The sequence below is a fragment of the Coenobita brevimanus genome, chromosome 58 (genome assembly GCF_032717465.1).
Source record: "Coenobita brevimanus isolate Jiangsu-jjx chromosome 58, ASM3271746v2, whole genome shotgun sequence".
In the NCBI taxonomy this organism is placed as follows: domain Eukaryota; kingdom Metazoa; phylum Arthropoda; class Malacostraca; order Decapoda; family Coenobitidae; genus Coenobita; species Coenobita brevimanus.
Window position 1 is genome coordinate 14,422,031 of NC_137011.1, and position 16,012 is coordinate 14,438,042.

Genomic DNA, 16,012 nt, shown 5'->3' on the forward strand with positions numbered 1-16,012 from the left:
TCGGACTTCCAGAGGAGAGCACATCGCAGACCACCCCTGATGGCGACCCGACCCGAGAGAGACCGCAGTCCCCGGACTCCCTGAGGTGCTCCAGGACCCCGGGGCGTGACCTCCCCAGCCCCATTGGACGACGACCTCTCCCTTATAGTGGGCACAGACAAGCACGCCTACTCTCCCTATTCGGTCTCAGCCCTAAGAACCGAACTCCCCACCAAGGCCCCATTAAGGATTGGCCCCTCTCCACGCCGCCCAGCAGCTCACTCCAGACGATGCGGCCCCCGAGAGTAGTTCTGTGGCTTCTAAGGGAAGCACACCTGATGGGACCCCTCCCACACCTGGCCGACACCTATAGGCAGCCCGAAACTTCACCAGCCCTGACAGAGTCCTCCAGTCCAGACAGTGACTTTTGAACCTATATAGTGTACTGTGCCCAAATTTTATTTACATTGTATTCAGTGCTGTGTGAATTTAAGATAATACACATGTAAGGTTGGTTGACCAGAGTTTTTATGCCCTGTTCCTCTCACAGTGTATCCTAGTTCCAGTGTTGAAAGAGAACCCCGGCTCAGTAGTTAGTGTCCTTAGGAAGAGAAGTCAACCTAAAAACACCCAGCATAATACTGGTGGCCAGTGGTGGTTCTTGACCCGATCAGAATACAGGAAGGAGCAAAACAGGGAAGTAACAATATGGTGACAAAACTTCACATGTAATTACCCATATTCGACTCCAAGCAATGTGATATTAACACATACCTATCCATGGTCAAACCACTCCTGGACATAGGGTTCAAAGACGACAGACAGAAGATAGCAGTTACCCTGCCTTACTTGGGCAAAGCAGTTGGCAACTACTGTGCCCAAGATCGTCCTGGAGCTGACATGGGCGAATTTCACCCAAATTGTGACCCAAGCCATCACTCCATCCGTGGGGAAAGTCTTAGCATTATCACAGCTCAACACTCTAACTTACGACAGCAACCTGAATGACACAACCATCCAGCCCAGGCGGCACGTCACCGCCACGTACCCGGAAACCGATATAGAAACCCGGGAACAACACATGTTTAACACACTCCTAAGGATCCTCTCCAGTGTCATCAGAGAACCTTTTACAATACATGAACCAATGGGAGACCTAGATAGAGATATCCAACTGGTACGACGTTTCCTAGCCGCCCGTTCCACCCTGCAGTACATCAGTGCTGTGAATAAATTCCCCACTCAAATGACGGCACCACACCACGAACCACGGATGCCTCCTTCCCATGCAAACCCTCCTCCAACAACCAACTTATCCAGGGCACACCTCAAGAAAAGATGCCCCATCCCCAAGGAAAATACAAACTTCATTTCCATCAACCTGTGGGAATTCTCTGCCTGCAGCCACAGATGTCCCCTCCATGACATCTGAGAGCAGCTAAAAACTGCCCAGCGCTGGGCAGCCACCCAGAGGCACCGAAAGGTCTCTTCCATGGATAACGAGGACGCTGAGCACGATGCCTCATCGGCCGAATGTGCGGAAATGGAGCCGGAGGAAGACAAGATCCTGCAGCAGCTGATTTTTAGGCCTGCCCCTGCACCTTCCCATGGTGGTGGGGGACACCTCACGGAAATACCGTCCCCCAGTCTACGATAAGATGAGACTGAATGGGGTGAAGGCGAGGCTACTGGTCGAAATGGGAGCAGCCAGGTCTTGCCTCTACAACCACTTTTACTCCCATCACAAATCGGCTTTCAGCCTGCATTTCCCTACCTCAGCTCATCTCGTAGATGTAAGGGATGGCCCCCTGCCCATACGTGGGGAAACCCGAGCCCTGCGTGCTGACACCCACCAGCAAGTCTCGACCTGGCGTGCATATGATGGTTATTTGTGGCTGGACCTCCTGCAGAAGCTACATACAAACATTGACTGTCACAAGCGATGTCTCCCATTCCAGAAGCCTCCAGACCCCTCCCCCAGTCACTCTGCACATGCACACCCCTGCTCCCCCCTCCTCACCCTACCACCTTCCCCCCCATGTCCTCCACCCTGCCCCATACTCCCCCTCCCGCCACTCCTCCACACCTAACCTTCCCATTAACCATCGCCTCCGCCCTGACGATCCCCTCTCAACACAAGGCCTGGCTTCACCTGGACAGGCCCACCGGAGCCTCCTTCCTGTTCTCCCCCAGCCTACCACCCAGAACCCTCTCATCTTGCCTACTGTCCCCCACCTTCCTCCCCCCCCACCTCGGGGCAGTATGTATCGCAAATGTCTCCATCAACCCCCTCACCTTGCCCAAAAGATTATTGGTGGGAGAAATGGAGGAGGCCGAGCCTTGTGCACCCCCACTCCCCCCCTGCCACCCTACCCCCTCTACCTGAACACCTCTCACCTCACTAAGCGGACAGCCTCTGCCGCCTCCTCAATTGCTTCTAAGACCTCTTCGTGTCAGGACCCGCAGACATCGGCCTCACCACATACCTGACCCATGAAATCCACACTACCGGACCACCTATTCGCCAACCATCACGGTGAAAAACAAACAAACAACGAGCTGAAGAAGACCGGCAAGTCCAGGAAATGCTTGATGCCGGCGTCGTATCTTCTTCCGCCAGCCCGTGGTCCTCCCCTGTAGTTTTGGTCAAGAAGAAAGATGGCACCATGCGTTTCTGTGTGGATTATCGACGACTGAACGATGTGACCACCAAGGATGCCACCCCTCTACCCAGGAAAGATGACTCCCTTGACTCTCAGTATGGAGCATCCTGGTTCTCCACCTTGGACCTGCAATCAGTATAATGGCAAGTCCCCGTACACCCTGAGGATGGGGAAAACAGCATTCTCAACCAGTAATAGAAAACACTGTGAATTCAACGTCCTTCCATTTGGACTCTGTAATGCCCCCGCTACGTTTTGCAGATTAATGGAGACTCCTCAGTGGCCTCACATGGAAAATCTGCCTGGCAGATGTAATCATTTTCAGCCAGACATAGGCATATCACCTCCAACGCCTTAAAGATCTTCCTGCGCATCCGCCAGGCTGACCTCAAACTCAGACCGTCAAAATGCATCCTGGCTGCATGAACCATCTCCTTCCTGAGGCACATTATTCCAAAGGAAGGAATAGCACCTGACCCTGACAAGATGCATGCCATCACAGATCTCCCCTTACCCCAAGACGTCCATGAAGTTCGTGCCTTTCTAGGGCTCACCTCTTACTACCAGCGCTTTGTAAAAGGGTTTGCAGACATTGCCAAGCCCCTCCACGATATGACTAAAAAGGGCAAGCCTTTCACCTGGACCGATGAGCGGAGCGCGGCATTCCACACCCTAAAAACCAGGCTCTTCATTGCCTCAATCATCACATTCCCCAGCTAAACCCTACTAGGCGTGTCTCTAGTAGCGATCGGCGCCGTCCTCGCCCAGGTGCAAGAATGGCGGGAGCACATCATCACCTGCGCCAGCCGCACCCTCAACCAACCCGAGAGAAACTATGCTGCCGCAAAACGAGAATGCCTAGGCATTGTATGGGCACTGGAGCACTTTCGAGCCTACCTCTCGGATACACATGTTACCATCATCACCGACCATCAATCGCTCCAATGGTTACACCAGTCCAGCACCCACAATGCCCAATTCATCAGGTGGAGGGAAACTCTCGAGGAGTTTAACTACGAGATATCCTACTGCTCTGGCAAACAACACACCAACATTGACGCCCTGTCCCAACTACCAATTAACCAGCTGTGTGCCAATGCCGTTTTAAAATGGTTTGACAAAAATCTGCAGTCAGTGCCAGTGCCATTTTAAAATGACTTAATTTAAAACATTCACTGTGACCGCATTTTTCAAGATTCGCTGGTAAAAATTGGCAGGCATGTATGTTAACTGTTCCTCTATCATGCCTCAGGCGGTCCAGGTCATACACCCACTCGCTCCCCCCCCCCCTCACGCTTGCTCTGTCTCACTCTGCCTGTGTGCCTCACCCAGTGCTGTACATAGCGAAGGCATGTTGTAAATATTTTCATGAAAGTGTAGGGACTATAAATGGTGAAATCAAGCTGTAAATATTTTCTTGCAAGTGTAAGTACCATACATAGTGAAGTCAAGTTGTAAATACCTTCTTGTAAGTGCCAGGACTGTACACAGTGAAGTCAGGTTGTACCAATCTTCAAGTAAGTGTAAGACGATTCATTCACGGCGAGAGAGACACGCACATTGTGACAGATGTTGAAGTTATAAGTAATCAGAAAAGTATACTGAACATTGCTATACCTTCCCAGCATAAATACCTGAGTCTACCTTACATAGAAAACGGCTTTCTCTCTCCTACGTGGCGAGCGTGAGAGAGAGGGAATACCTGTATACGAGTATGCAGGACTCAATTAAACCCATTTCCGAGCTTTGGTGAGTATTTTGATAGTGAAAATTGTTGTTTTTGCATCAAAATCTATCATTTTAGTTCCCAAAATCAGGTTAAAAAGTTGGCCGGCACTGAGGCAGCCCATAGGGCTAAAAATAGTTGGCACATGGTGGGTTAACGCCGTCCACGTTGAGCCAAATCTCTTGCAACAGTGGCACAACAAGGATCGTCCCCACAGGATACCGCCACAGGTAATCTCCAAGCTCCACCAACAGGGTGATCACCTGTTCACCCAGTCGGGGTATATAGTACTTGACTCCGAAACTGCCCTCGATGCAATGATCCACCTCCGCTTGGAGAACGAGATTCACCTCGGGACTAAGGAACTTTTGCATGTGTTCAACGATACCTATTGGATGCCCGGCCCCTCCAACCTGGTCAAACAAGTCACCCAGGCCTGACAGGCCTGCGCGCTAGGAAAGGACATCATCCTCACACCTAGCCCATCAGGAAGCGTCACCACCCACAAACCTTGGCAACTGTTGTCCGTGGACGTATTAGGCCTTCTATCACCTAAAGCCGGCTACAAGTATATCATCACCTTTGTGGATACATACTCGAAATGATTCATCGCCTGTCTGGCCAAGGAACACCACGCTGTCACTGTGGCCGACACCCTCATCTGCCATGTCTTCCCATACTTTGGTATTCCCCAAGCCCTGCACCCGGACAATGCCCCAGAGTTCACCAGTACAATATGGCAAGAACTTATCAACATCTTCGGCTACCGCATCTCACACTCCTCTCCCTACTGACCCCAAGGGAACGGAATATGTGAAAGGAGCCATCAAACCCTCCTCAACCAGGTGTGGGCTTGAATAGAAGAGACCAAAGACGAGGACTGGCCGGCTCATGTCAAGATCGTGCAGTGGGGGATGAATTCCTGCCCCCAGGACGATGGCATCTCCCCACACGAACGGGTATTCGGGGAGACCCCTCTCCGCTTACCATTGCAACAGCACCTCCAGCCCCTCTCCACCTCCCTTACATCTGACCCCCTTCACCACATGAAGAGACGACTGCACCACTTGTAGAAACATCAGGACCTGCAACTGGACATCACCCCCTCCAACCCCTACAAACCAGGTGACTCAGTAGTAGTGGCCAAACTAACAACAGCCAACAAAGTCTCACCACGGTTCATGGGACCCTACCTCATTACCCATGTCCCCAACCCGTACTAAGTCACCACTGACTACCATAACGCCCCACACACTTATCGTAACCATCATGTACTCCCATTCAACACCACCCTCCACCCCCTCCTGCCATATTACTTCACCAGTACTCACTACTCCAGACTCCCCGTTGGACTCATACACCTGCTACTTCTCACCCTCCTCCTTACCATCCTTCCCTACTCCCTCCTCTCCCACCAACTCCCCCACCACACCTCACATCTCAGCTCCCACCAGCACACCACCACCGCAAGTCCAGCCACCTGGCCCAGGGACCCCCACCCCACCCCTGGCCACCCCGCCACGTCTCTAGCACCGAACACCACCCACCACCACCTCTACACCCACACCATCTCCTCCTCCTCTCCCTCCTCACTCCACACCCACAGCCCACCCCACACCACAAGCCCACCCCCCAATCACCACCCCACCATCAAACACCCAGACCACACCAGCCAGCCCAGCCACTGCACCACGAGGCCGCACTCCCCCCTCACCACCCACACCCATCCTGACCGCCACCACAACCAGATCCAGCTGCCTCTCACGCTCACCAGCCAGATACTCAGTCACACCCTCACCCAGTCCCCCAATATCACCCACACCAACAGGACAGCCCAACTCTATCCCCCACATGCCCAACGCATCCCCCATAACACTGCATTTACACCAGGCCCAATGGAAATTTCCACCATCCCCACTCCCCAGGAAGAAGAGCTGCACCTACCCTCAGTGACCTCATAAAAACCTCGACCACCTCACCAGTCGCCAGTATTCAGCTAGGAGTCACCAGCCACTTACCACCACCAGCCATGAAGGTACGGCGAATCACCTGGACCCCAGCCCATGAGAAGGAACGGCACATCTGTGGGATGCACCACCTCCTCCAACTCCTTCAGGAGACACCCAGACCACCCTATACATCACCTATGCACACCACTGAGATCCAGACATAGCCACCCCCCACTGGACCACCTTGCTCCATCACCTCACACCAGCCCACAGTAACACCACCACAGACACCTACTGCCTCCAGCCACGGGGACGTGACTTTTCCTCCCAAGATGGTGGTGAAATGCCCACCAGGATGAAACATCATGAGAGGGATGTTGCGATACCCATCGCAGGGTGAGATCACAAAGAGGCACTTAGGGTGTGCGTAAGGCCCAGACAGGACAGGCCTGTGTCCCTTACTACCTTGCACCCCTCTTCCCCATAACGGACCCGATGAGAACTACACAGTGCTGGTGCACTACTCTCCTGACGGACCAACCCTCACCAGGTTTGGGGTGGGGCTGATATCTCAGTCTCAGACAGCACCCGGGTGACGGCCACTAGCCGCACTAAGCAAAAGACGGCCACTAGCTGCTCTATAGCTGCATCCCCCCCCTAAAGAAACCAGTGACAGCCACTAGCCACACTAGGGGAGAGACAGCCACTGCCTGCTCTCCTTCTGTAGGTGCCTCTGGGAGTTGGACCTCGGTGACGGCCGCAAGCCACACCAGCAGGCAGATGACAGCCACTAGCTGCACTTCGTCTGCCATCCCCTACCCTCACAGGGCCTCGGTGATGGCCACTAGCCGCACCCGTGAGCGAGTGATGACCACTAGCCGCACCCAGCCCACAGTCCACTCAGGGAACGAGACTCTGGCGACGGCCACTAGCCGCGCTGGTGTATCAGCTGGTAGGAATCCCGCCACTGCTACCAATATGTATCAGCTTGTTGGAACCCCACAGCAGATCACCAATGTATCTATCAGCTTAGACGTGTCTGCACTGTTCCAAGCAGGTTATCAAGATCATGTCTGCCTGGTCGAAGTCACTTCCGGCTGACACTTTCCCACCGATGTCTCTCTCACACACAAGAGATGGTGGGAATTGGTGTAGGTCCTGTTGAAGGAATGGTAGGTAGGTAGCGTGTGCAGGTGACAGAAAACTGAGCAGATTTATCCCTCTTTATTGGCCACAGAAAGATACAACTGCGACACAGAGAGAAGCCAGAGTAATACGTCCCTCTCGTTTGAATGATATATGCGTTCTGCTCTAGCTGGCCAGCTTCCCTACTGGGAGTGGCCTTAGGTCAGCATAAATACAGAGGTGTCAAACTTCACGGACAACTGGGATTTATACATGAACAGAAGTAAATCACAACTCTACCGTGCACATTATACACCTCAATAAAGTAGTATTAGTTAAATTAAAGTATACCAACAGGGTAAATGTTTCCCCAAGACTTTAAACATGTATACAATTCATATTTCTCTATCGCCTTCCCTTATCCTCGTTGTTTATGATAGGAAATGCTGGGCTTTGCAAATCTGAACGCTCATCCTTTCCCACGCCACACTTTACAGTAAGATGGTGTTTGGTTGATTATCATCACACCATATTACAGTCTTTAATATTGTCTAAACACCTTTGTATGTAATATGTAAAAATAGTGTGAGACTACAACTCATCATGGAAACGATGTCCGGCACCAGAGCATTGCTCGGTCACACCTTTTCGACATCCCCGTCGACAATGTTGTCCTAACTAACGTGTAGCCTAACCAATGTGTGGAGTAGCTAACTATTCAGGCAAGTCCACTTGCGATCCAAGAGTACGGACCCGTGGTTTTAGTGGGTTTCTCATTCGACCCCGTAGATAGTAGCCCCAGTCACAAACACAGGACAAGAGCACAATAAGTAGAAAACCAACGCCAGGACCAAATTGGAAGGCGAAAGGTATGAAGGGAGATAAGACAGTACATATGGTTCTAAATCAGTCTTGTTCAGGTGGGAGAGGAATTGTATTCTCTTGAGCAAATGAGACAGCCTGTTCACATTCAAAGAAGAAACACTGAATGAAGGTAAAAAGGGTCGTAACTGGGACTAGAAGTTCACCAACAAGACTAGATGGTGCTTGTTAGGTAGAACTACTGTCTCTTTACTGTGCAGTTCACAATAATCGGGTGCAACATAGTAACCCTTTATCGTAAGGAACTGGTTTTGTGAGGCACATGTGAGTGTTACGTCCTCTGTCTCTGGAAAGAAGTATTGTTTCGCATGCACATGAACATGGAAAATTGACTTCAATTGAATGGGTTGGAAAGTGCAATGCAGCAGTGCAGAGGAAGTGTTTGTGTCCAGCAAGGCCATCTTATACACTACCCCTGACGGAATGAAGACAAAATGAAAAGCAGGACATACATGGAGATCAAGAAATGAGGCCTTACACTTCTCAAATTCATCCATAGTCGTTTCTGCTATATACACTTTATCATCCGACACGACTATCACCTCTGGTCCCTCAGAATGACAAGTGTAATGTTAGTAGTAGCAAAAGGGAAAGGAATGAACCGTCATGCATGGTATGTTACAGCATTCCTCATAGGTACCAATATCAGGATGCCATCATGGGGCAACTGGGCCTCTAACAATGGGTAATAATATTCCAGTTGACTCATACCAAAAAGTGGCGTGAATCCATGCTTTACTATAGCTACGTCAAGACCATTAATTAGAATGTGAGTAGGAAGCAGTAAAGCATTAACCCTATTCAAACTTGCATCGATTAAGCCGTCCACCATATTGGCTGCATGCGACTCCAAAGCAGTGGTTGACTCATCGAGAGCATGAGAGTACTCAGCGATTAACGCTACGTTAGTCAGGGTTGGTGGGTTTGTTTGGATGTTGTTCACAATTGCGAGATGGTTGGTAATCTTAATTATCTCGCTAGCTTTGTTAGTGAACTCACCTAACTGTTTATACGTGTGTACGATTAGCCTGTTATTTGCCTTAGCCGCAAATGCCAAATCGTGCATCTATCTGCCCAATTGCACTACGTCCTTGTCTAGTGCTGTACCAAAGAGCTTTCGAGACAGGATACCTAGGAGATCCACAAGTCCTCAATTAGTCAGTGCATGGACATGCTGGGAAAGATTAGATTTGCATTAGGTAATGCGACATGTAATTTAGTAAGCCTGTCTGTGAGCCTATCTATATGTCCAGTCTGAAGCTCGGTTATACCATGCAAGGTTTGTACCAAAGCTACATTGTCCGAGGTCGTCAACTGAGGGTACCGGTTAAATGACTTCCCTATTTGTAACACTTGCTGTTTGAGGTGAAGCAATCCCTTGGAGACCTCTTTAACAGTATCTGGAGCTCTGAGATATCCTTCCATTGGATAGTAGATGCACACTGCGTCCTCTACCCCCACAACTTCTTCAAGTGGACTCTTCAGCGCTCCTGGGATCAAAGCAGTCATGTCCGTGTCCGATGTTGTTCCATAGGTCCACTCCAAGCAACGCGAGAGGAGTACAAGCCACAGCCAACACATTTTCTGCAAGAGAAGATGCTTCCTTAATCGCTCTTGCTATGGGATCGTAGCTTGCTGCAATACTCTTGGTTAGGGACAGGTACGGACAATGACATAGACTGCGACAAAGACAGAGGGGACAACACATCAGACGATTGGTTAGTTAGGCCTAGCTCTTGACTTACTGGTTTGATCCTGTCAGCATGTACTATCTCCTGAGTTCCATTAGCATCATCCCTTATTCTATAAGTATGTCCAAACACTCGTTCCACAATGGTATATGGTCCGCAGAACTTAGGTTTGAGCTTGGAAGTTCTCTCGGGGTTGTTGATCATAACCTTCTGGCCTATCTCCAATGTCTTTTCTTGACTATCTTTGTGTTGTTTCGCCATCATCTCCGCTCTTGAGGCTTTTAATATTTTTTGTACTTCACTATGTATGCGTTGGAACTTTGCAAGCTGGACTTTGGGATAATTCTCTTGATTATACACTGGCACAGGGGGCCCAACTAGCAAATCGTAGGGTAACACTTTCTCTTCCCCATAGCGGATGTAATGAGGAGACTTCCCAGTTAATGAATTACCTGAGGAGTTGATGGCCTCTGCTACGTGTGGTAACCAGTCTTGTCAGCTATCCTCCAATGAGTTGATCGTTGATCTCAAAACTTCCAGTATTTTCCTGTTTGTCCTCTCTACAAGGCCATTGCTCTTGGGACTGTAAGGCGTAATAAATACTTGCCTTACCCCATATAAGTACGACAGATTTCCTGTAACACTTGGTTACGAAATTCACTGCCATTATCGCTGAGTAATACTTTGGGTGTAGAGGATGGATAATCACTGAGGTTACAAAAGCATGCGCCATTTCCTCTGCAGTTTTCGTCTGTAAAGGTGCTAAAACAGTGAATCGTGAAAAATTGTCTACTGCCAACAATACATAGCTTGAGCCTTGATGACTTCTTGGCAACGCTAAGAGATCAGTGGAGACTGTATCCCACGGTTTTTCCGGTAGGGGATACTCCAAAATGGGAGTCAGAGGTCCCGCCGTTCCTCGCATTTCCGCACACTTGACACATTGACTAACGTGGGCTTCTATGTCCCTCCTCATGGTCAGCCAATAGTATTTCTTTCTTGCCTCACATATGCATCTGTCGCGTCCAGGATGACCCGCTTGAGGTACATCATGAACCAACTGTAACACGGCTTGCTGTAGTGTAGCAGGAACAACCAACTGATACACAGTGTCCTTTCCTGAGAGCTGCTTATACAAAAGGCCCCGTTGAAGATGGAAGTGAGTTATCGGTACCGGAAGTTCAGGTAGACAAGACTCGTCACCAGACTCCAAGGCACAGATGACTTGAGACCACATCGTATCCTTACACTGTTCCGCTTTTACTATGTCCGGGGAATTCCCAGAAAGAGGGATACCCTCGGATATGGCAGCAGCAATGTTTCTACTCAGCGCTTCGGCAACGACATTTTGTCGGCCTGGTAAATATCTGATCTCTGGGTCAAACTCCATTACCTTCCTGAACCAACGCGTGACCTTACCATGCAAGGTCTTCCCCTTAAACAAATTGCGTTTGGGTGCATGGTCAGTTAAAACAATTATCTGGTAGCCGAAGATGATATCCCGGAAATGTCTTAACGCCCCCACGACCGCTAATGTCTCCAAATGTGTCGCCGAATATTTCTTTTCTGGGGGGTTAGTGCCCTGCTGGCATACACAATGGTGTGCGTACTGCCTTCCTCATCATTTTGCTGTAACACCACTCCCAGTCCCGAACCTGAGGCATCCGTGCACAGGTAAAATGGTTGAGTATAATCAGGAAACGCTAACTCGGGTGCCTCTGCCATGGCTTTCTTGAGGTCATTGAAGCTTTTCTCTTCCGATGGTCCCCATTGCCATGCAGCATCCTTAAGTAGTGTCGTCAATGGTGATGCGATAGCAGCATAATTGTGGACAAGCTCCTGTAAAAACCTGTGAGCCCTAGAAATGAGCGAACATCATCCTCGGACTTGGGTGTAGGGAAATTTACTATGGCTGTAACCTTATCCGGAAAAGCCTTGATGCTATCGCCATCAACTAAGTGCCCTAGAAATCTAACATTTGCCTTTAGAAAATCGCACTTCCATAGCTTGATTTTCAGACCCGCGGATCTTAAGGTTTTCATCACTCATTATAACTTACTAAAATGAGTGTCCATGTCATTGCTTACGATTATTAAGTCATCTAGATACGCCAGGACGTCCTGCCCAATCATGTCACCAAACAACTGATTTATCATCCTCTGAAATGTCAAAGGAGCATTACTCAGCCAAAAGGCATCCAGAGAAATTCAGAGTGCCCACTGTGAGTGCTAAAGGCAGTGATGAGACGCGACTCTTTAGTCAGCTCCACCTGCCAATACCCTGACGCTAGATCCAGGCAGGTGAACACGGTATTTCCCTTACCCAAGGACTGCAGTAAGTCTCTGAGATGTGGAATCGGGTAACGATCCATTATGGTTACCTTGTTCACCTGCCAAAAATCTACAACAGGTCTCACACCACCGTCCTTTTTAGGCACTAGAAAGAGTGGTGCATTCCAAGGTGAGGAAGAAGGCTGAATGACTTCATCATGAAGCATCTTTTCAACTTCCTCTTCCATTGCTTTCCTTTGGCTGTGTGGTAGGCGGTACGCAGGCACATGTATCGGATTTGTACCAGGGCACAACCCAATATGATGTTTCACCTTGTCTGTCCTACTCAACGGTTCTCCTGGAAGTGCCACTACGTCGAAGAATTCTGTAAGAAATGCTAGCAACTGTGTTTTATGGGCAACATTATCTGTAACCTTCACGTATTGTTCTAGCAGCTTTCCTCTCCCAAGACATGTAGGTTTCCGACTGAGTCGTTGTTTGTGATGTGACTACGGGAGAGATCACCGGTACGTCGTTGACTTCCTTTACAGGGGCACCATAGCACATCAAATCGCCTATATAACAACCATCTCTGAGCTTACTGCACCACCACTCATATTTACGATGAAGAGGGGCGTCTTCTGGTCTGGCCTGACACTACTCAGGGTGGACTCCAGCGACAATGCCTTATGTTTTACCGTCTCTGGTAAACATGCCACATCAGTTCCCTCCGACACATCAGGTACTCGGACAGGAATTTTGCAGACAGTTCGACTGGGTAAGTGGTGATTCCCACTCACTGTAGCCCTGACCTGCTTCCAATCCATACCCTGTTTCGTGTGCATCCAGGGACTCCCTTGATGCTTCACTTGTCGGGGTCACAACTGGTTGAATGGCTCGTGATTGGATGCCAGTTCCAGCTTGTGTTGCTGAGGGATTAAGGCCTACAAACTCCTTCCCATTAAAGGAATTAGAATGTCTCTCAGGGTGTATAATCACGTTATATTCCTCCATGGATTCAAAGCCCAATAACCCATCAGCTGGCAGAGGGAAATCCTCAACCACATAAAATGTACCACATAGCCTAACACAGGAGATCGTTTATCTGCCCTCAGTGTCAACGGTACCTGGCTTACGATCTTCATTTTACTCTGTTACACCTGTCAAAATGACATCAGGTGCTGACAACGTCCAATTGGTTTGAGGTATCAAACGTTTGAGCCTCTCCAGCGCTTTACTAGATATAATGTTTGCACATTCCCCAGTGTCCACTATCAAAGCCACCCGGCCTTTCCAAGAAATCGACAGCAAATCCACCTTCTTAATAGCTGCCACACACGCATCGGTGGATTGTAATATCCTTAGTGTTACTTCTGTGTGCGGCCCTGAGCTTTCCCGAAATTAACCTGGTTGCCCAGGTTTTCCCGACTGGCAAGAACAATTGGGCGATAGTCCATAGAATGACATCGCCCATGGATAACACACCATCTTTGTACCTTTGGCATTTTAGCCTTGCCTGGTTAAGATAAGTGGTTGCCATATTAGGTTCATGCCATGCAGAAGGAAAATTTACCTGAGTTTGCATGCCAATACTGTTTGTATTCATGCTCCATGGATTAGCAGAAGGATCCTGGGTTTGCATGCCAATACTGTTAGTATTCATGTCCCATGTATTATGTCAAAGATCCTGGGTTTGCATGCCAATACTGTTGGTATTCTTGCCCCATGGATTAGCACAAGGATCCTGGGTTTGCATGTCAATATTGTTAGTATTCATGCCTCAATACTGTTAGTATTCATGCCCCATGGATTAGCATGAGGATCCTGGGTTTGCATGTCAATACTGTTGTTACTCATGCCCCATGGATTAGCATAAGGAACATTAACAAATAAACTATACTGTTCATGCTGTCCAAAGGTTTGTGGTGTACTGAACATGCCTGAGGTGTAAGTGGGTGTGTGAGTGGTTGCATAGCTAGCAGAGATTATTGGACCTTGAGTATCCTGAGTGACCAAGGGTGCTGTTGCAGCCTGTTCAACGTCCCTAGTCTCTTCACAGGGAGTACCCCCATTAGCAAGACTAGTGGCCATTTTGGATCTAACTGAACATTCAGAAACCTTCGAATAAGTATGACCAGAATGCAAATCACTATCCAGTTCCTTAGAATCATCCTAATCACCTTGAACCCCAAGGTTTCCCTCACTCATATCCTGTAAAGTTTGGTTGCTCATGTTCAAAGTTTCAATCCACTCACACAATTCTGAGTCTGATTCACTAGACTCTGCATCCTTCGTAGTTGGTTTGTCTGAATCTCCCCTTAATTTTTGTTCCAACTACTTCACTGTATCCATCTAACTTTGTCTGAATTCATTCCCTTCCCAGTCACAGGAAAAATTAAACAGACATAAATAGATTAGTTACGGTTTTGAGCAATAAAGAATGGGACACAGACAAGACGAACAGAGAATATATCCATTTAGGGGAGACTGAGAAACCTTTATTTTTACACACATTACCTAACTAACATGTGCTGCTTAAAAAGTGTATGTCTGAGGTTTACTCCGCATGTACACCATCTAGGTGTCAGATGAATGCTGAAGCTCCTGGTAGATTTGGACTGCAGCTCCACACACTCCGCCAGGTTTCTTCTCTCCAACCACACAATGATGCTCTCCCCATGATGGTCCGAGGGTGACTGCAGGACGCTGCACACAGCCACACGCTCCACACACAACACACACTCGCCCTGCCTCACTCCAGCTTCTGCAGCCCAGAGTTGCCAGATGTGTCTAGACGATACCACCCTTCACTGCACTGGCCTCGGTGAGTCTCGCCGATATCTCGCACACACCAGAGCGAGATAGTTGCCAGTTCGTGCTTGAAGGTAGAGATATCCACACTGGCAGGATAATGAGAGAGAATGAGATTCACTACTCTGATATATTACCTGCTCCACTTATTCACTCTGCAATTAGTCCCATTGCGACAGTGAAAGTAAGATTTTTCTGTTTCACCTGTAGGATCACGAGCGGTTGACAGGGCTTCCACTGCACAAATCCCTTTAGCACCTTCTTTGTATCCCACCGCTGCCACCAATAATGTATCAGCTGGTAGGAGTCCCACCACTGCGACCAATATGTATCAGCTTGTTGGAACCCCACAGCTGATCATCAATGTATATATCAGCTTAGACGTGTCTGCACTGTTCCAAGCAGGTTATCAAGATCATGTCCGCCTGGTCGAAGTCACTTCTGGCTGACACTTTCCCACCAATGTCTCTCTCACACACAAGAGATGGTGGGAATCGGTGTAGGTCCTGTTGAAGGAATGGTAGGCAGGTAGCGTGTGCAGGTGACAGAAAACTGAGCAGATTTATCTCTCTTTATTGGCCACAGAAAGATACAACTGCGACACAGAGAGAAGCCAGAGTAATACGTCCCTCTCGTTTGAATGATATATGCGTTCTGCTCTAGCTGGCCGGCTTCCCCTCTGGGAGTGGCCTAAGGTCAGCATAAATACAGAGGTGACAAACTCCACAGACAACTGGGATTTATACATAAGCAGAAGTAAATCACAACTCTACCATGCACATTATACACCTCTATAAAGTAGTATTAGTTACATTAAAATATACCAACAGCGTAAATGTTTCCCCAAGACTTTAAACATGTATATAATTCATATTTCTCTATTGCCTTCCCTTACCCTCGTTGTTTATTGAAATGC